Consider the following 22,330-nt stretch of genomic DNA (forward strand, 5'->3'; position numbering starts at 1 on the left):
TTTCTGCTGCTTTTCCTCTTTCACAAGGCTCTTCGATAGATTCCAGACATGCAGTAACGCAGAGGCATGAGCTTGTCATTTCTGCCCACTACATCTCTGATCACCCACTTCCATCTTCTGGTCAAACACACAATTTGCTCCCAGTAATACAATTCATTCAAGGCCTGCCCATAACATGAGGTGTTCCCGCCAGGTGGGAAGGGCACTCATCTTAATGAGAGCAAAGCACACAAGTGCCAGCTGTCCTCATTCCTACTTTCACCTACCCACCAGTGTGGAGAGCTGGCAATAGCTCTTTCACTGATTTTCCTCTGTGCCACAAACCTGCTGTCAGGTGGCCCATTTTGAAATGCAGAAGGTCGCACCAGCCCCTTCTAGAAACAGTCTAATGTATCAACAAGCACTTACAAGTTGGATTCCAAGCTTTGACAGCTTTTCTGGTTGCTGTTATTTGCTGGTTACTTAAATAAAATATTCTCCAAGCATAAGTGTTTTGCAGCAAAAAATAAGCATCACAGTCCTTGTTTTCTTGAGATAAGTATAATTTGTGTACTAAGATGACCAGCATCATTTAGATAAAACAGACATATCTTATCAGATCAATGTTCAGTTTAATCCAGTAGACGCTGACAATAGCCAATGGTGTATTCCTAGCCAGAAGTGCAAGTACGGGACAAGGAAAGTGGGATTGAACAGTCTCTTCCATAAAATTGTCCAAACACCTTTCAGACCATGTGAACTTTTAGCACCCACAATGTTCGGTATCAGGGAATTCCACGCTTTAATTCTGTGTTGTGAGAAGAACAGCCTCTTGTCATCTGCTTTGCACTTACTATTTGGTAGTTTTCACTCCTGTGTCTTGTAGAGAAGAAAAACAAAGGACAGAGGGTTCTCCTTCTGTCTTCTTGGCACTCGTCATTTAGTAGACGTCTGTTGTGTACCCCCTCAGCCATCTCTCTAGTCTGCTCAGTGGTTCCTGCATGGCTCAGAAACCATCCCAGAGTTTTGATTGTCCTTATTACCCTCATCTGAGCCTTTTGCAGTTCTATCATTTTATTTTTGCGATAGAGCGACCAGAAGTACACATGGTGTTCAAGCTGTACATGCCTCAAGGATTCATCACGATCAGGTGGTGGCAGGATAATGCTAGTCTTCTCTTCTGTTTTATATTACTTTCCTCAGAATCCCTAACATTCAATTTCCTTTTATTTTTTTTTTTTGTCTGCTATTGAATGGACATCTTACGCCCATGTTTTCACAGAGCTATTCATCAAAAACCCAAGATCCTGTTTCTGGGTAGTAACAGTCAACTCATGCTACACAGAACATTAGGATTTTTGTGCCACATACATTATTTTACATTCATCTGTGGTAACTAGCATCTCCATTTGTCTAGTAATTCAGTACAGTGACATACGTCTGCACCTCTTTTACAGCTGACTTTCAGTTTCACTGCCATAAATTCTCACAAGCAAACTGTCACCGACCTTTTCTAGATGGTTTATAAAGAAGTAGAACAGCGTAAGCCACACCTCAGTTGCATCCATGTTCATTCCTAAGTCATCAAGTCATCCACAGAAAGTATGAAAATATATAAAATCTTTCTTTGCTTGTTTATCCTGATTGTTGCTGTGTAGGTATTATTTCTAGCTTTAAGGAGGCAAGTTGCCGGGTGGTGTGAAAGCAGGAACTGAGAAGCCCAATATTCATTCTGTTGTGACTCCTACAGGCATCTCACTTTGGTCTGGGAGGTAAAAAAATAAAGAAGATACGTATAGTGAAGAAAACAACAAAGTTCAGAAACTAGCATGGGAAGTAGAGAGCATCAGGTAACGACTTAGAGAACTGGGAGACTCAAATAGATAAACCTGAACATAGCCTGGAACTGCAGGAATGAACAAAGAACACTCCAATACCAGAAAATGGCAAAGGGCAAGTGGGGAACAAAAAGAAAACTGAAAGAAAATAAAGAGCCAGAGGGATACTCCAGAAAAATACTCAGTACCAAGGGACAGAAGAGTAAATCGCCTTCCAGAAGTAGAAGAAAACACAGGTAAGGAAAGGAGGAATTCATTTAAAGGACAACTGTCCCCAGTCTTTGCACTTTAAACTAGAAAGGGTATCATTTTGTTTTCCAAATAAGACCACTTGAGAGAAAAGTAGAGTCCTACAGGATATAAAATCACCAGTTCTTCCGTTTACCATTATAGCCTAAGACACAAATCTCACATCTGCTGGCACTGGCCTTGGTAGAAACTACAGAACAAATGCATGTGTAGCTTAGCAGTGCTTTAAGAGTTGAGAAAATAATCTGCAATTAAACAGCCTGTAAAGGAAAATGGTTACAATCTTTCCTAAATGGCCTCCAAAGGGAATTGCCTGTGTTGCATGCTGTATAGACAGTGCTTGTTAGATGACCACTTTCTCAGCGAGACCCAATGGATAGAAGATCTAATTGATACTGTCAAAAAAATCAGTTGCCACATTTCTAAACTCAGTAGTGTTTCACAAAGCACTGAAATCTGTGCATCTGGCAAAACCTCCCTCTGACCCATAAAATTGCTAGTTCAAACATCACACTTGTGAGAATCAGTTGAGGGCTGGTTTTAATAGTCTTGTTCCTATTACAGGGCTCTCTCCAAACTGCAGATGAGAAAGTCGTTCAAGAGATGGTAGACTCCAAGTTGGAGTGTGATGCACATTCTATTTTTTATTTCTCATTAGCTGAATTGATATTTCTTGGCTAGTATTTTTGTCTGTCTAATTAGTAACGAGCACCAGAGTGATAATTCTGAAGCCTTTGCATCATTCACTGCATAGATACAGTACTGTCAGTAAAAAACAAGATTTCCAATTATGAGCTGCCAAATTCCTTTAGCCTTGTTACAGAAGATCCACTCAGAATGACGAGTTAATTCATTTTCCGTGCCAATCTCGTCATTGTCCTCTCCACTGAGACTGTCAATAACTGCCAATTGTGATGCTGAAAATTGTGATGTTTTATGAGACTCTTGGCTTGTTTGCTGCTGGCAAGGGAGAAGAAGTAGGTTTGCCAAAATCACCTAGAATTTGTGCCCTAGAGAACTGTTAAATCTTACACCCAAGGAAGACTTTCATGCCTGAATGGTGAACAAAGAACCCCAAAAATGTATTTTAAGAATAGAAAAGAACTGATCAAGAAACAAAAAGATGTCTTTTAGAGGTCAGAACTATCAGGATAAAATGATAAAATCACTGACAAAAATGACACTGCATTCAATTTTGCAAAGAATATAAGAAAACAAAATTCTTTAGCTGCACAAATTTTAAAAAAATCAGCAAAAAATGAGAGAAGATAGTAAGAAGAGGAACAGGAATGCAGCAACAATGAGGTGGAGACTAATGATAGCTGAGATATGGCCCCCAAACTAAATCTATAGTCTACCTTAGTTTCTCAAAAAGTGTGAAGATTAACAATATAGAGGGACAGTGAATGGGAATGGAGTTTGTGGCAACAGAAATCACTTCATCTTAAGTGGAAGAAAAACTGGAACATTTAAATGGGGGCAAGAGTTGGGAGGGAGAAGAACTAACTTGATAATCTCCATCCCAGTATTCTGAGAAAACTGGCACTCACAACTCGCATTTACAGTATTGCAGTGTGTTTGCCATAATACCATCAGATTGAATTACAACATAGGTAATACCTATGTTTGAGGATGAAGGGGGGGAAAAAGTGCCCAGACAAGTCTATGTCCATTAATATGGTTGCCATAATACATTAGACATTAGAACAGAGTCTGAAGAAATTAGCGGTGGATAAAATGGAGATAAAGAGAAAAGAAGATAGAATGCAAAATGGATTTAGCAAATGTAGACTGTATTGCACAACTACATAGTCTTCTTTAATCAGAGACATGCTTCTTTAAAAAAGAGAATGGGAATGAAATATGCCACGGTTACTCAGATTGCTGTAAAGTGGTTGGTACAGCTTGAGAGGGGAAATTATTAGCTTAGTGGAAACAGAGAATGATGACTAGAAAAGCTATAAACTGAGTAAGGTAGTAGGTAAAAGGAAGACAGCAACAGGTAGTACTGAAAGAGGATGTGTCTGGCTAAAGTGATGACTAGTATAGGAGTTTCTTATGGATTGGGTCTAGGATTCTTTTGTATTCATTCAGCATTTTCATTAATTGTCTTGCCACAAGAAGCAGGAGTGTGCTAATTAGATGTACTGAGAACAAAATGTGGGGAAGAACTGTCAATAAAGAGAAGAATCAGGACTTTCTGTAGGAAGTATTATTTTAATAAAATCAGATGAAATTCAATAGTGGAGAGTCACAATGAGTCACCCAGTAACTAAGGCAAAGCACTTCTGCTAGGATCTGATTATTTAGAAAGGAGTGAGAGGGAGAAATGCCTGGGTGTATGGGACAATCGCCTTAGGAACACGGGGCAGTTGTATGAAAGAGAAATGCAACCACAGGATATTCTGCTACTAATGCTATTGATAAAGGCAGTGGGAAGAAAATGTGTGTCAAAGCAGAGATGTTCCAGGCAGAAGTGACTGGAATTTTGCAGTGAAATTAGGGTTTGCTAGTGAATTTTCACCCAGCTTTAGCAATGCCACAGTCCTGGAGTGTCAACAGCATTCTGTCTTGGGTAATCTCTTAGCCTTTTCATGATGCTTTTAAATGACTGGAGATAAATGACACATCCAAGCTGTACCCAATGGCAAGCTGATGGCATCATTTCACTTCCCAGAGCACACTCAGTAGCTCCTTTTTGATTGTTTGTTGCCATGGTTGCTTAGAGTTTTGTTAGCAAGCACAGGCTGCCAGCTCTGCATCAGGGCAATTGCTACATTTCCTTCTTACCCCTTTTCTTGGGGCTTTGTAGCACTGGCAGCTTTGAAGAGATGGGGCTGTTTGGGAAGACAACAATATCTAAGCGTTCCTTTGCATTTCCATTTGTCGGTAGTTGAATATTATTGTGGGAGTGGCTCAAAGGTTGACAGGACTTCCAATTTAAAAAATTCATAATTGTAGCTCAGTTTAATAAATCCATGGGGTTCCTTCACACCTTTTGATATGGGCACTTCCATAGTGGCTCTTAGGCTGTCTGGACCTGTCTTTCAGAAGGCAACAGCTGCTTGACAGAGGCAATATCAGTCTCCATTGGCTGCGTTTTTCTTGCATTTGGCACTCTTGCTGTCTCTTAAAGATAAGCAGAGTATTGTCTCTGAGTATTGTCTTAGAGTAAAAGCTATCAAAACCCAGGACTACACTTCCATGAGAAAGGTGTCCACCACCTCAGGCACTTTATACAAGACTGACAGCACATTACAATTTAGGGCTCAGATGAAAAAATACATGGCAGGGGAAGAGGGGGTATTGTCTCTTCCTTAAGGAAAAATTAAAACATTTGTCTCTCTTTTTTCTTGAAAGATGTGGAGCACAGAGCCATTCCAACTCCTGACAAGTCTTTGTGCTTACCTAGGACCTGAGGGCAGCTTCCCAGGCAATCCCCAAGTCTGTGTGAGCCTTGGAAGTTCCCTGGAGGCACAAGGATGGTCCTTCTGCCTCAAAGCCCTTGGCTGAGTCCCCAAGAGCTGTAGCAGCGTAGCAGCATCTGTACTTCCAGGGCAGACATCTCTCATTCACAATGGACTCTAAAGCTCTCTGCCTTCCCCCCGAGGGGTTTGACAGTATTGTCCAAAACCGGTGGGTTATCCAGTCTCAAGGGGGACTTGGATGTTCGACCAGTGGCTGAGAAGCCAGGCAGCAGTTTAATGGGACTTTGCCTTCATCCTCACAAAAGCATTTAAACATGATGTTTTGCCAAAGCCTGGTTTGCCTGGAGCTACTGGAGAGAGTCCAGCAGAGGGCTACAAGGATGATGAGGGGACTGGAGCATCTCTCCTATGAGGAAAGGCTGAGAGAGCTGGGCTTGTTCAGCCTGAAGAAGAGAAGGCTGCGAGGGGACCTAATAAATGCTTATAAATATCTGAAGGGTGGGTGTCAGGAGGATGGGGCCAAGCTCTTTTCAGTGGTGCTCAGCGACAGGACAAGGGGTGATGGGCGCAAACTGAAGCATAGGAAATTCCATCTGAACATGAGGAAGAACTTCTTCCCTCTGAGGGTGATGGAGCACTGGAACAGGTTGCCCAGAGGGATTGTGAAGTCTCCTTCTCTGGAGATATTCAAGACCCGCCTGGACAATGTCCTGTGCAGCCTGCTGTAGGTGACCCTGCTTCGGCAGGAGGGTTGGACTAGATGACCCACAGAGGTCCCTTCCAACCCCTAACATTCTGTGATTCTGTGATTTTGTTGAAATGGTTTAAAAATTCTTTATCCAAAAATTCCTAGGCAGCTGTAAGCAATAACTCTTCCCAAAAGTATAGATAACACTGCAATAGCTCTTAGGATGAACTGCTACGCATAGAAATGACTGTGTAACAGTACCTGCTAAATGATGTGGCTCAAGTTGTCAAAGCTGGTCTGTGTAGTTCACAGGGAAAAACTTGTTCTCAACATAAATAGCAAACTTTTTTTTTTTTGTCCTCAATAAATCAGGTAGCCAGGCTGCAGTCATTTGCAGAGTTTTATAACTTACTGCCATTAGAGTGCTTAGTGGTTTGGGTTCAGTGCAGATCCTTGAGCTTATCTCTAACCTCTTTTTATCTCTCATCTCTGCTAACTTGAAGTTTAGTTTCTGTGAGCACTGAGATGCATCGTCTCTGCAGACTGCTAGCTTCTTGTTGCCAATTCCTTGCTTCACAAAGGCTGAATTTTAGAAATTTCATTGGCCTTTTTCCATCTTAAGCTCCCTCACTCATGGTCCATCTCCCTAAAAGATATTTCATGCTCTGTCAGGATGCTGGACAACAGAACTGGTTTTCTCTCCCACTGAAGAGGATCTGGCAATGTACTACAACCAGACTGGTTGGCTGGCATTGCTCACTGCCTAGCAGTGGGAGATGATATTGTGTGTCTCACGTATGGTGCTGTCTCTAATTAACCAAACGTTTGTGGTTCCAAAGCTAAATGTGGGTGCTGGGAGCCTCAGCTCTGTGATACAAGTTCCTGTGCCATCTTCAGCATCTTGGTTCTGGGCTCAAGGAAAACGTTTTTCTAATTTTTTATTCTCAGTGGAGTTTCAGTACTTGTCGAGCAACAACAGTATTTTATCAGCTGTCCTAGTGTTTCAGGCATTATTCCTGGCAAAAGTTTCTCATTCTTTTCTCAGTGAGAGAGTGAAAAGCTTTACCTTTATGGTCTCATCTGTATTCCCCAATGTCAAGATCATTATATATACAAAATATTATTTCCTTCTTTTTGCTTGCATTTTTGCCTGGAAGACAAGTATACTTTGTCATTGAACTCCCTTCATTCATACTACTAATTTGTTCAAGTTTTAAGGGCTATTTTCCTGTTAAATACTCACTGTGCTGTCCTAAATCCTCATAAACCAACCATTGTTGCCTTATTTCACATGACAGAGACAATGCGTGTTTTAGCAAACTGAACCAGTCTGTGGACCTGTTCAGGTAAGAACACACAGCCTTACAGACTTCTGTGTCGATCATTGTCCAATTCTCTTTGTAACAAAAGGCCATAGCTAAGTACACCTATGCAATATCAAACTGTGGACAAGTGAGTCAAGACAATCATGCAAGATGAACTCATGCATTGGTCAGATAACTAAAATTCAGCAATGAAGCTTATTTTCCTATCACGCTGATACAGAAGGATTCTGGCATCCCTTGGCACAACTGAGTTTATCCTGCAGGATACCTTTTGCTCCATTTGGAAAGCTGCATTTGTTCCTTGAGCTTCTAATCTACTCAATTCACTTCTCTCTTAGTACACCTTTGGCTGCACCTTCAGGTAGCTTCCATTTTTTTCTGTCCACCCTGCAGCTGAGGGTGTCACCAAAGCGGTGGAGTCAGAGAAAAGACAAAGACTTGTACCATGGATGCCTCTGTATCCTGCTGAAGGCATTTGTTTACTTCTCTGATCAAGGCTGAGTGTAAATGAGGGTAGCTGAGCTGTGACCATATTTCCTCCTTTTGTACATCATAGAGGACAAAGAGGGTGGCTGTAAAGGACAGCTGAGCATGACAACATCTTGAATGTATGCATTAAATATTTCCTTGTATACATCTTTTGTATTCAGCCCCATTACTGAGGTGTTCTTGAAAGTCTATAGCACAGCTTTTTATGGAAAATCAAAACTGAACCACAGCATCATACAGCAGGCAATGCCAAAAAAACTATCTTTATTGGAAGAGTTATACATGATAGAGTAAGGAATTCAGAATATTCCATTGAAGAGACCATATTTCCTTCCAACAGTTAGTCATCTTTAACAAAACATTTTGAAACAAGGCTTGTTCTCAGTGTTAGTCTGTAGTCCACATTTAGTACGAATGCTCATTTTGAGAAACAGTATTTTTAAAATGTCCAGGTGAAGAAGTAAAACAACATGGTGCTATTATAAAAACTAACAATAACAAGAGCTAACAAAAAAATCTTAATTATAAATTTTATCCTTGGAACAGATTTTACCAAGTGTTAATAATCTCTTTGAGCTAAACTGAGCCCTGAGCAAAGAAATCACCTGTAGCTGCACAACAATCAACAAATTATTCTACCTTTTTCATTCTGAAATACCAAGTTCATGAAAACCAAGTCCAGAAGTGTTTTAATTTCAACATTTCACCCTTGGATTTGGGATTAAGTATCTAATCCAAATGAGAGAGAGGGAAACAGAAGCTATTCCCCAAGTGGCTGTTGAACGGGGACATGGAAGCCACAAGTGCAAGTTCCTGTCTGTATCAGACAGAAAGAATTTCACTGCAGAGCAAATATTTCATTTCACATGAGTGCCTCCAGTATTGTTATTCTGAAAATAGCTCTTTTTTTTCTGGTTTTACACCAAGAAAATAATGTTTCATAGTCTCTTGTTCTTTTCCAATGTGGAATGAAATCAAATTTCCAAATCTCCCACTTTTTCTTTTCCCTGAGCTTGAATTCTCATTTTTCAACTAGCTCTACAATCACATGGTCCATCTTATATTTTACTGCCAATCTTACACATGTAATGAACAGAGTCTCCAGCTACAAAATTAATTATTTATATGAAGGGAGTAAATCCCAGAACATTGCAAGTTTCCTGCATGAATACTTTTTTGCCTCTCATTTGTCACACACTTCATCCCATATTTGGCTCTTGTCAGATTGAGACCAAAGACCCCGAGTAGCTGCTCCAATAGGAGCATCTGCTCTTCCCCTTTTTTTTCCAGAGCCCAGAGGAGGTACAAATACAATACTGCTATACTGGGAGTGTTTTATTACCCCCTTTATATCTGCCCTGTCCCTGTGCTTGCAGTCAAGTAGGGAAAATGGAAAGATTTCTTCATTCTTAATGGCTTTGCACATAGATAGGGTGAGTTCTGGCACATTGGCCACATCTGCCTGAATATCATGCTATGGTTTATACAAGTCCTATGTGGCTACAGTGAAAGTGGAATAGTTCTTCTATTTCCACGAATAGTTAAATGGGAAGGAGGCTTTTACAATTTTAATATAATTTTACTATTTGTTATTTAAAGTCAGTTTTTTTCCCTAATCCTGTAAAATTATCTGATTTAGTGCTCAAAGTGCTTGTGGGGTGGGTGGTTGCCAGCAGACCCTGAGGTGTCAGTTCTTCACAGCATGGGAAGACCGTATATCTGAATTCTCCCATTTGATTTGAAGGATTCTCCTCCAAAACTACAAATCTGGAAGAGTCTGTAGAGAATAGGAGAATCTATGAGATATGAAAAAAGACCTTAATGAAAAGAGGTGGACCTGCACAGAACAATCCTGGGAGGTAAATGGAAATTATGGAGGGTACCTCCTTTCAGCAACACCAGGAACAAAGCAATATAAATTACATGCAGAAGGGAAATAAATCTAACTGTAATTAGATCAGAAGTGCATGCATCTGTAATAATGAGTTTCTCAAATGCTGCTGCATATTAGGCCTGTTAAGTACTACCGCTGCTCCTCCACTTCGATGCTCCTCCCCAGCTCCGGGCTGTGACTCCAGGTTTTAGATGCGTTTCACCAAGAGCTCCATAACCTGTTGCCTGCAATAGCCCTGGTGCATCTCCAGAAGGCTTTGAGTGCTTTTTCTGCCTTAACTGCCAGGAGCAAAGCCTTCTGGGATAATTAGTGCTGCTTCAATTGGACAGGTAGCGGATGGGAAATAAACAGGTTCAAGAGCTCAAGGGACATCCGTGTTGCTGTAGGCAGGGAGGCAGTGGAGAATAAATATAGCTAAGCAGTTGGAAAAATATTTATTTATTTATGCTCCGTTCCTTTCAAGATGTGAGATGAGAGCCAGCTCCAATACGAACTCAGCTTTTTTGTAAGCAGTTGCCAACTCTCTCCAGCCCTTGAAAATGGCATCCCACTTACGTCTACGGCCAGCTACAGTGATGACCCATTTGGAAACGCTTTTCCTTATTGTTAACTGTGAAAGGAGATAATTTGTTACATAAATAATGAATTAGATGTGTATTAATTTAGAACTGCTTGTCTGAATGGTTTTCAAAGCAGCTGTGTGATTTTAGGCAGTCATATGCTGTCAATTAACAACATATTCTAAGCCAAATCTGTTTAAGCTTATTATGTGTATCACCCAGTGTGGAATTTCTTCATAGGTTTTACTAATTCTAGCTGTATACTATTGGCTGCATAGTGGTTTAAAACTGCTAAAGATTAGTAAAAATCCCAGTTAAATTACTGAAGGGCAGAAGGAACTTCCAGCTGCATTCCAGCTATTAATCTGTGATATTTTTCCTGTTATTGAAAGGTTGGGAGACCTCATTAAAATCCCCAGTTTTTCCTTATGTGAAACTTAATAAAATTCTGGGAAGGCAACATTAATACTGAATATTCAGAATATATTATCAATATATTATTCAATTAAGGGAGGGAGCTTTTTGGTTCATAGTTAAACGAGCAGCACGGCTTATACTTACAAGTCTGACTGCTCACTGTCTTTCCAAAAGCAATATGATCCAAAATTTCAAAGGACTATCTTGTACCATTACAGGATTTGGGAATATATGAGACAACTCGTTTAAAAAATATGTTTCTTCTTCAGAAGAGATTGATTTAAACCTTTGACAAGTTTCTTTTATTTTTTGGGTGTGCTATATATCAAAACAGGAATTACACATTTTGATTATTCTTATTTTGTTGGAAGCTGACAGGACCTTTAACAAATCTTGAAGGGCTGCCACTGAACAGTAAAATGATTCAAAGCCTCTCTTAACAATGCAAGTTTTCTCCACTCAGTATTTCTAAAAAGGTAATCCTAAAGATGATAGCTTGACTGAGTTACACTCTTTTGTGATTGCCATTAGTATTTGCAATATACTCCACTGTATAGTATGGACTGAAGTACAGAAGGATCACCATGGCCCATTTTCTGCAAAAACATCCCTTCTCTAAAAATGTGGTCATTGCTGAAAGAAAAGACAAGCTTTTACACAGAAGTCCAGGGCACCTTTTGCGACACAAATTTAGTCATAGTCTCCCAAGCATATGAAGCTTTAAGCACTTTCACAGGAAGAATTGCTCATGCTGTTTATCAAGCCTTTAATAAAATCACTTATAATTAAACTTGTTCCACCAGAAAAATGGTGTAGAAGTTTGCCCAGGAGTCAGGCAAAACTCAAAAGTATTAAGATTGTGTATTTCTGTGCTGTCCAGCATAATGGAAAGCTTCTCACTCCCATTATCTGAACACCTGACCCACAGCTGAGAAGGAGATGGACCAGCTCTGTGTCATCACCAGGAAATGTGTCCTACCGTAAGGAAATTTTAGGAGTTTCCCCATTGACAATGTTCTCTGCTAGTACTTTGGGATGTCTGCTTCTCTGGGGAAGGAAGTTCTGCCTTCCATTCAATACAGCGTGAATACACTCAGTCCTGATTCCTTTGCTCATCTTCATCTTGATGTTCCTGGATTTCCCCATTTCCTCTCTTGTGCATCTGATGTTTTTCTTCCATTACCTATCCAGCTCCTTTTTTCCTCTCAATCTATCTACTCCTTCAGAGACAAATCATATTTTGCAGATCTGGAATTCAGTATTCCTCCTTTCCAGACACATGGAAAAAAATCCCCTCAAACAAAGATTTAAAAAAAAAATTAGTAGGAAAACCTGCAGGAAAAGTTTACTCAAAATGTCTTTGGGGTACAACCCACTGCAGACAAACCACTTCACCAAACTTAGTCAATGAATAATGTGTTTCAGTATCACCACTCTCTGATCCCTCCCTCCGTAGAGTAATCCAGCTGTACTTAAGTGGGCAAAATTGCTGCTAACATGATATAAGAGTAAACAGAACTGCCATAAAACTGAGACACAACAATTTTTAAACATGATAAAAGCAAGCATTTTCCTCTGCAGAAAATATTTCATGCACACTTTTCCTTGGAAAAAGATAACATTGAGACCAAGAGCTTAGAGCAATACAGAGAAATATAGTGATTTCTACAGAGAGTGTGAACATCCAATTACATTAGACAGATTTCAGTTCAAGACTTAAATGGTTATTATCTAATCTATCAGAGTCAGACCAGAATGAAACTTTCCTAGCAGCAGATTATTTCGTGATTTTCCATAACAAAATTTGCTGAACCTTCTGCTGAACCTTTTGGCAATGCAGACAGGTGCAGAGAAAAGGTAGTACAACAAATAAATAGCTTGAGTCTGCTTCACTTAATTGTAAGCAAAAGAACTAGCATCACATTAGATCGATATTTCATCTGTGTTAGGAAAAATCACAAAGTTTCATCCTGACTTTTTCAGGTCAAAGTTCTCAACTAAATGAACTGCTCTTACATTGCAGTTCTTCCTCTCTGCTTCCTCCTTTTGCCAGTTTTCCCTTTCTGCCTCTCCGTACTTCTACCTTCGTAGTACAGCTGCTTCCTCTCCTTCTTCACTCAAACTGGCAAATTCTGATTCCTCAGCTAAATTTCTCTAGTAAGCCAAGCAGACAGTATAATTAATAAGATTTTCATAGCACTTCTTTTTAATTCACTCTATTGCTCTATTTGCTTATATGATTATGCAGCTGAAGAAAAGGGATAAAATGTCAGACTATTGTACAGAACCAAGCCAGCGCCTTTGAACTCTGATTTTACAGCAGAAGCATCACAGAAGAATTGCTACTCGAAGGCTTTTTATCAACAGAAAGTATAAAAAAGAAATTACAAAAGAAAGTATTCACATTCTTACCTCAATTTCCCATTCTAACTTCAGGAAGCTCCAGTTGACTTCGATGGTGTAGGATCAAGCCTTTGGGCCCAGATCCTCAAAGGTACTTAAATATTGCAAAGCTGACTTTTATTCCCCCTGTGACCTCCTGGATTTCTCAGCCCAAATACAACTTCCCAGGCAATGAATGTGGAGAGTGAAGGGCTGACTAAAAAAGAATAATAAAAAAATCAGAAATCAGTTGAGCAAGGATCTGCCTAAATCATCCACAGCTGAAGAGCAGAGAAATGGGACTAGGCATAGTCATCTGCATCTGCGTAGGCTCTAAGTGACTTAAATGCCATTCCTCTCCACTTACGTTCTGGTTGTTTTGGTGTGCAAGAACTGGCTGATGGCTGTATCTGTGTGGCAACGCCTGATATATGCCCAATCCAACTCCAAAGCAACTGATCTGTAAAAGAGGTAGAATGGAATGGAAATAGAATAGACTAGACTAGACTGTAGTAGGATAGAATAGAATATTTTCAGCTGGAAAGGATCTACTGTAACCATCTAGTCCAACTGCCTGACCAATTCAGCTGATAGGTCCTGGAACGCATGCAGCTATCTCAGTATGCAGGTCTAATTGACCTGGGTGAAAGGCAGCTCTGATGCAGGTATGCTGCTTCCAGAGTCACCTTGCTCGGAGTCTAGTTACATATCTGTCCACAGAGCTGCACTATTCATTGCAGACCGACCAGGTCTCCTGTTGAAGCCCGTCCACTCTCTGCAAATTATTACATGTTGATTGCAAGAGAGCAGACAATCCATGATGAGAGACCTCACATGACATGTAGGAAGCTGACATTCAAGCCTTTGACTTGGGGATTAGACTTAGATCTAATCTAAAACCCAGCTGTGGGCTGAGGCGGGGATCTCAGCCACTGTTAACTCACAGGTTGGCCTCAGCATTTAGGCTGCGTAACATGTGGTCACTGGTCAGCCAACTACAATATTTAAACAACCATACAATTAAGTGGCAGTTTTGCAGAGATTTTGAGAACTTGTGCATATATACACACTGTGTGTGTATATAGAGATGCCAAAGAAATGCCTCTGGGGACCCAGGCCTCAGTTTCACTAACCTGGTGGACCTCTCTTTTCTGCTTCCAGGCTACTATGATGCTCCAAGCACAGGACACTCTTGTCTTGACTGTGGACCCGGCTTATCACGATGGGGCTGTTGGGGTGATGGGGACAGCGGGTTACCATCCCCGGGCAGGTCTATCCTCCTTGCCAGGGTAGGGCAGAATGGCAGCCTCTCCTGCCCCACCACCACCCCCTGCCCTTGCAGGGCACCTGCTCCTCCTGGCACATGAGACACGAAATAGCAGAGCCAAGGAGTGTTGCAGCTGCAGGGGATGAAAGATTTCCTGCTGCACCTATCCTGCTGCTGCATCTGATTCCCTCCCCAGCTGCATTTGTCAGGCCCAGCATTTTTTGCTGTGCTCCATCACGTCTCACTCTTCTCTATTCCTCCGTTTTTATGCAAACTCATTTATAAAATGAAGGCAGTTATATTTATAATGTAGAGCATGCTGGAATACTTAATCTTTCACTCCATTTTTTTCAAGTGTGCCTTACTCAGACATGGACTGATAACATGACAAGTGCTAAAACAATCTGTGAAATGATGCATGGACTTTTAAGCAAATTAATAAGTGCCTTGGAGCAAAGATATATATATAATCACAGAAAAACCTGACTCTTTTCATAGGAGATATATCCTTGAAATACTGTTTTATCTGGTTAAATATAGTTAAGGAGTGGAAACGCTGGCTTTCCCAAGATTAAAGAGAAAACTTAAAATATTCAGATGGGAATTTGTTTTATATAATATACTACATACACACTTAAATATTAAAGTTTGATCCTTTAATATTTAACCAATGGACAGTCCACTGAGACATCTCTTTCATTTCCACTGGGGTCCTGGTACAAGCACCAGCTAGTTTTAATAGACATCACACATTTAAAAAAAAAACAGGCACAGTTAAGTCACAGTTCAGCTAAGAGCCATGGGGCACAATATGTTGCATGGGTCAAAAGCGCACGTCCTAAAGGAACTAGTGAACTAGAACAGTGTCTTTGTTATTAATCCGGAAATTGCATTTTTAGAACATATATTGCTGACTATATAAGTCTCCTATTTTTTTTTTCCTCCAGTAATTTTTTTTTCACACGAACAGAGAAAACATCTCTCTTTGTTCCTTATAAAGATCTTTTAACTGTGCTCCTGTGCCAGCTAGGTGGTAACAACCCCTTATGCATCTTAACATTTATGTTTATGCAGGCTAGAAATGTTCATGCTTATACTCATACTCTACATCTTTAATACACACTTCCATCTGCCAGTGACCTGCTTGTGACCTTCTTCAGAAATGCAAGGTAAATTGGCTAGCTCTATTTCTGGTCCTTCTGAAAAAGGATTGTCAGGTCAAACTGTGACAGTTTAAGTGTGATATCTGATATTGACTGCTGTCCAGCAGGGACTGTAAGCAGTGTGTCTCCCACTTCATTCAGGACCTTACTATTGACTTGCACTGTCGTCTTAAGGTTAGTCTTTTATCTCCTGTGCTTCCAGGCAAAGAAGTAAGTGGCACTGGAGCAAACTGCTGTACTGCTGCCCAGGGACACTCCTCTCATGAAGCTAGTGGCTATATGGCTTCAATACCCACACAGTAGCTAACACTGCGCGGTGTGTCGGGGACAGCTGCAGTTGCTATTAAAGCGCATTTCTGTAGCTCACTTTTAAATAGAATTACTTTCCCAAGATATCTCTGTGTGTGTGTGTGTGTGCGTGTGTATACTATGCACAACATAGGACAACTTCATTAAAAAGAAGTCCTTCTAAAATGAGGCAGGAAGGTAAGGCAGATATCAAAAACCAAGCAAATAAGCAAACAAAAATACCCTGCTGTCGTTAGCCTTTTCTAACTCTACATTATTGCTGAAATATTATTTCACCCTTTTCTTCCCCTTTCCATCCTCCAGGCTTGTCAAATCACTTTCCTAAGGCCCGTATTTGTGCTTGCCAATTCTTTCCAACAGCAGTGCATGTCCTCATGGTTACTTCATTTCCAAATCTATTTTTTTTTACATAAAAATTAAATGGGGGACATTAGGATATTTGAAGTAGTCCTTCTAATAGAGTAGCAACCTGAATGATCTTGGGAGCAGAGGATCCCTGCTGGTTACCGCCCAGGGTCAACAGCGAAAGGGCAGAGGACAGAAACGTCTTTACATTCCTATCTTTCTCTTTTTCGGTTTAGAGGATTTTCTACATAAATAAATCCAAGTTAAAAACTGAAGACTTCAAGAATTACAGCATTCAGTTTGGTCTGATCTTTAACCCAATTTAGTTTAACAATGGAATAACAGACTCTTCAAAATATGCATATTATTTATTAGTAGTAAATATCTCACAAACATGTTCCATTCAAAAAACAGTTTGGAAATCAGCTGCACTATAATTTCTTTTGTATCTAACTGGAATGATTGTTATTTAAACTATAGAAAAGCTTGGGTCAACAGGCTGTATGTACCTTTTCAGCAGACAGTTGCACTTCCCGTCTTTCTGCTGCATGCAGCAATTGCACCAACCTTACTGACCCAGGACACTTGGAAAGGCTAACTGCGTGTATCATGATTTCTCATGAAGAAACTTGTTTTGCCTAAGTACCACAGCTTCTTTAATGTCATTTGTTAATTTCCCAGCAGTGCTTGTGTTGTAAAGGTGCAGAAATTTCAGGAGTCAGAAAATAGGTTAAGTTCTCTCCCTTTTTTTCAGAAAAAAAAAACGAAAGCAGTTAAAGCAATTTATTCATTAACTGCAATATATAGATTTTTTTTTCTACATATGCAGGGGCAGATACAGCTTTAGTTTAAGTGGGTGGCATTACACCATCCACCATATTTTATCCCAGGATAAAACCTTATAATTTTATTCTTCTTGCCTACTTTCCAGGTGCAGCTCCTCACCTGGATTATTCCATGGCTGCAATCTTTTTTCCTCTTCATCACTCAACATGAAACTCTACTCAAACCTTGAGGAAACTTTTGCTGAAACAAGTATATCACCAGTATGTTTTTTTAGTTTGTATTTTAGCAACAGAAAAGTTGAAAACCCCTGCCTTACTCCACACATGAAAACTTTGTTCAGTGTTGGTTTAGAATAGCTCAGTCTAGTTAGCAACAATGGGTTTTCAGTTTTTACAATGTTAATCTGTGATTAATCTAAACATATTTTAATGCTCCTTGAAGCACAGTATTATTTTCCTAATTTCAAATTTGCCTCATTGATCCTATCCTCATTTATTTTTCCCACAAAAATTCAATTTCTACATGACCGTATCTGAAGTCTTTACAGTTAAATTTGATAGTTATTATATCATCTATGATTATTATTACACTGAATGTAGCCATAGGAGTTGATAAGATAGAAAGATAGGCCTTTTACTCTTTCCTGCCCTTGAAACATGACCATCACTCAGAAGAAGTACTGAAAGTTGAAGTGCTGATGTGGTAATTTTTCTACCTACTTGGTCTTCATGAGTATTTACAGATGCTGTACGTTTGCCATTTTATATTAACAAAAAGAAGAAAAACAGTTAATAAGATGTCATGAGACGGTAGATAAAAATTTTCCTCATGAATACAATGTGTCAAAAAGGAGAACATACACAAGTTTTCAGAACCATAAGGAGATTTTCTTGGATTTTTAATTAAACCAGGATATTTCCATGAACACTAGTTTTTAATATTTTTCAGTTCTTTCAGGTGAATAATGGAGCCTATTTGCTATTTCTGAGTAGACTTTGGTATCTGAAACAGCAACGGATAATGAAGAGTGTGATAGTCACAAAATATGCCTTCAAGCTCACATAATATCTTGAGAAATAAAATAGTTTCCCACAATTATTTAGACAATTAAGACCTATATTAAATAACAAAGGTAGATTAATGCTAAGGGTTGATTCATGGCTCCTGTTGTTTAAAGTTAAAAACTTCAAATGGATTTGCTAAGTGTCTCCCATGGCTGAAGCTTCATAACATCTGTAACACTCGCCAAAACCACTGTGAAGGTCAGGACACTTGAATTATTTAGCCCTTGTTTTTAACGTGCAGGTTGTGAGCAAAGCCAACATCATGAAAACAGCTGAAAGTTTTAGAGAATTCTCTGTGCAATAAAGTTTCAGTGGCCCTTATTAAAATCCAATCATAGTCTTAAATGTTAATTTTCCTACTTCCAGACTGTGCTCCTTTGTCGTAAGTAATCTTTATTACTGCTAAAGGCTTTATACTCCCCAACAATATTTAGGGAACCCAAAACATATTTTTTAGCCTTTCCATGGAAATTTAACACCCATTCCAGCCACCACTGTTCCTCCAGTGACTATACAGGTCCTTTTAGCAGTCAGGGTGTTTCGGCAGACTACTGTCCTCTTCAGACGGAGTACCGACATGCAACATTTAGCCCCGGATGGCTCTCCAGTGTCATGGTCAGATGAACAGGAAGGAGCTTCTGGCTTTTCTGGCTTTGGAGTGACTGTGAGCAGGCAGCTGCCCAGGCTGCCGATCCATCCATCTGTAGTGAGAAGAGGCAGCAGCCACATGCTTCAGCCTGTCATGAATTTGCCTCCTGTCAGAGTCTGGCACCCATGTGACTGAGGTTCCCCTCCTTTGCCCATGGAGGACACTAGAGTTCTCCCACCACAACAAAACGTCCTGTACCACTGAAGTCAGGCCAGCTGATAGGCAAAAATAAAATGCTACCTAAATGGAGAAATACCCCCTCTCCCACCGGTGGGGACTATTAGCTTTCCAAGTGGCTTACCACACTGAGGTTGAACGAGAACACTTCCATGGTTGGCCACTGCTTATAGGCAGCCACTGTGAGGTGACTGAGGACACCTCTGTGGTTGCCCATTGCTTAAGGGCAAAATTGTGGCCTGTTCTGTAATTTATTTGCTCTCTAGCAATGTCTGCTCATATCCAGGGAGAAAAATAGCCTTCAGGGAGCTGTGATACCCTCCCAAGGCTAGTGGCAGTTGTGGGAAGGCTCTGGGTACTCCATTCCCTGCAGGGCCAGAGAGGGTGGGAATGCAAATGAAACAGCAATGAGCCAGGCAGAGCAAGGGCAGAGGGGTCTTCTTTCTGTGTATCCAGAGAGGCCGTGGCCACTCCCAGTTATCCCAGCAAAGGCACCAACCTTCCAATATTCAGAGGAGAAATCCCAGCTGAGCTTTGTTAGACCTGGTCAAATTATATTTGAGGCTATAATAGGTTCAAAGGTTTTAGAAACAAAAGACATTATTTACAACTAAAATTATTTATTATTCAAGCCATTCTATCAATGCTAAAAGAATATTTAATGGTTAATGTATTAAATCCATTTTTTATGAATAGTCAAATAATTTTCATTTCTTTTTTCCTTTTGTCAACTAGTTTAAAAGCCGTGCTGTGAAATAGCTTATTAAGTTCATGTCATAAACGATATTTCTATTTTTTTCTTTACAGCTCAGAAAAACGCCAAAATAAAAAAGAATAAATAATGTTTTCCGTGCCTTAACACTATTATTCTTAAAACTCAAAGTAGAGTTTATGCAAATTAGAGGTAAAAATGTGTTTAATATTTGATCACTACATTCAAAGTTCACATCTTGTATGGCCATTGAGAATGCAAAAATCTGTTTTATCAGCTGTAAATGCAAGCAGAAGAATTGCCAATATTAATAATTTCAGAAAAATCTTAACAAAGAGTTGAACGATCAAATCCTTCCCAACCCAAAAAGAAGCAGTAGCAACTATTTCACATACCAACAGAAACTTGTAGGAGATTATAAAACACAGAAGTGCAAAACAGAAATACAGTGAAATACTCCTAAATGATATGCAGCATGTGAAGGAACGAGAAGTGGCAGGGTCCTCTCCTCTTAAAGCTGCTGTGCGGAAGTGAACTGTAATGAGCCTCTGAAAAACGGTGCTGTGGCTGGCAGAAGGATGGTGCCTACTAGCACCAGCCATAGTTTGCAGAACACCAGAGTGTGTGCGGCAGAAAGCAGTAATGCCAGCCAGTAAGAATGGACAGTACCCTTAGGACCTAACAGTAGCATCAAAGAAGTGCCCAGGTTTGGAGTCTGTTCCCATAAATGCTCTAAAGAGTCCACATAGATTTACCTTTCTCATGTAACTTTCTCTGTATTTCTTCTACGGATGAGAGCGGTAATTACGAATTAGAGTCTTATTTTCTGCAAATACTCTATGTATTGTATTTCTGCTATTCAGCACACATGTTAGAATATCAACAAAATGCAAGTGCATAGAGGCTATATGCAGCATGGAAAAGAATTCACACTGACAAACGCTTTTAAGACAGTGGTTGCAATATTTTCCTGGATCTATATACTGCAGTATCTTTGTATTTGTTTGTTTGTTTTCAAGTTCTCTTACCACAGTTGTTTCTGTTGTTTCAATTTGGTTGTTTGTGCTTAGCATTTTCACCTTCCATCTTGCTTCCTTTTTGTTTTAATGTCTGAAGTATTTGCAGCTGCAGTCTCTTTGGAATATGTTTTCTTCTGAAACAGACAGGATGCAGCAAGTCCTGCCAAGTGGAACTAAATTTTGTGAAATATATTATATATGTAATATATGTAATATAGGAATAGGGTCTCTTTCGTTTTGCAACAAATAATGCTAAATGTTGGATTATTCCAAGAATAATTTTGTAAAAAGTTCTCAAGCTGATTGAGAGCAATGGTGCAAGTAGTTAAGAAGTTTGTTTTCTGTTTATTCTGCTAGTACCATTTATTATGTTTTGTTAAAGAGGCAGAAGGTCTGGGCAGGAGGGAGGAAAGCAATTTATCCTGGTTGCTGTACGCTGGGGACCCTCTGGAGGAAGGAGAACTGCACCCTTCCTGAACGTGTCCAGCACTAAATGCTTCCAGGGCACGAGCAAGAGGGGGAACATGACATGGGAGCCTGCAGAAGGAGGAAAGATTTGGCACAGGGAGGGAACCTGAGTCCAGAACGGAGCAGAACTCCCTCTGGCATGATGGAAAGAAAAAAACTTTCCTAAGCAAAGGTGTTCGGGCAAACTGAGGGCCATGGACTCTTTCTGGTCTGAAAGGCATATGAGGGGAGACCTTGCCCTGTAAAGGCACAATAGGCAGGAAAGGGGAATTCAGAGATTTTTTTTCAAAAGTTCTGACTTAATTTTGGTCACCTGACAGATCAGTGATCTCTCTGTACAAAGAATTATCTTGTTCTAGTTAGGCAATTTTGATCTCTGACAAACCCATCTTCAGAGTCAGGGAGATACTTAGTGCCCCTGGACAGACTCATTGAGAAAAGGCAGAGCTTTCCACACTCTGGTCAGTGCAAGGCTCGGCTCCTGCAATTCTGAGTTTATTCTCAGCAAATGGTTTGCCTGCAGTTAAACATGGATATTATTTTGCAACTTACATGCTTCTCAGTAAACAAAAAAGTTAGATGGCAGCATACCTGACTCGTCTGTGACAATTTGTGTGGCTTGTGCTATATCACAGCTTGTGCTATATCACAGCTTGTGGTGGAAAAAGCTGAGGTGAATGATATACTCAAGGCTGATACATTATGTTATTTATCAGAGGGCATATTTTTGATATTTTTATGCATGTTAGAGCAAAAAGGATGGCCATTTCTCCACACCATTTAGACTGTCACAGCACTTACATTTTCTAGTCTACCCACCCGCATAAAACCATCCATACAAATTTATGTTATTTGCACCAGACCCCAAATTACATAATGTTACTGGCTTCAGACCTAAAAACACTCACTGAACTGGAGGTTATATTGGAGAAAGATACAGGATCCCACCCCTTCCTAAACACTGTTTATGAGTGACTAGTCACAGGTGTGTTAGAAAGCCCTGTTCATGGGGAGGAGGAAGCTGTGGGGAAACACAGTCATATTTTGAGTTCTAGTTTGTTTCTGCCTATATTAAAATACATCGTATTACTTGGTTGCTCCAAAGTTAACCAAGTTATCCAG

Source organism: Opisthocomus hoazin, chromosome 3, assembly GCF_030867145.1.
Source record: "Opisthocomus hoazin isolate bOpiHoa1 chromosome 3, bOpiHoa1.hap1, whole genome shotgun sequence".
Lineage (NCBI taxonomy): Eukaryota > Metazoa > Chordata > Aves > Opisthocomiformes > Opisthocomidae > Opisthocomus > Opisthocomus hoazin.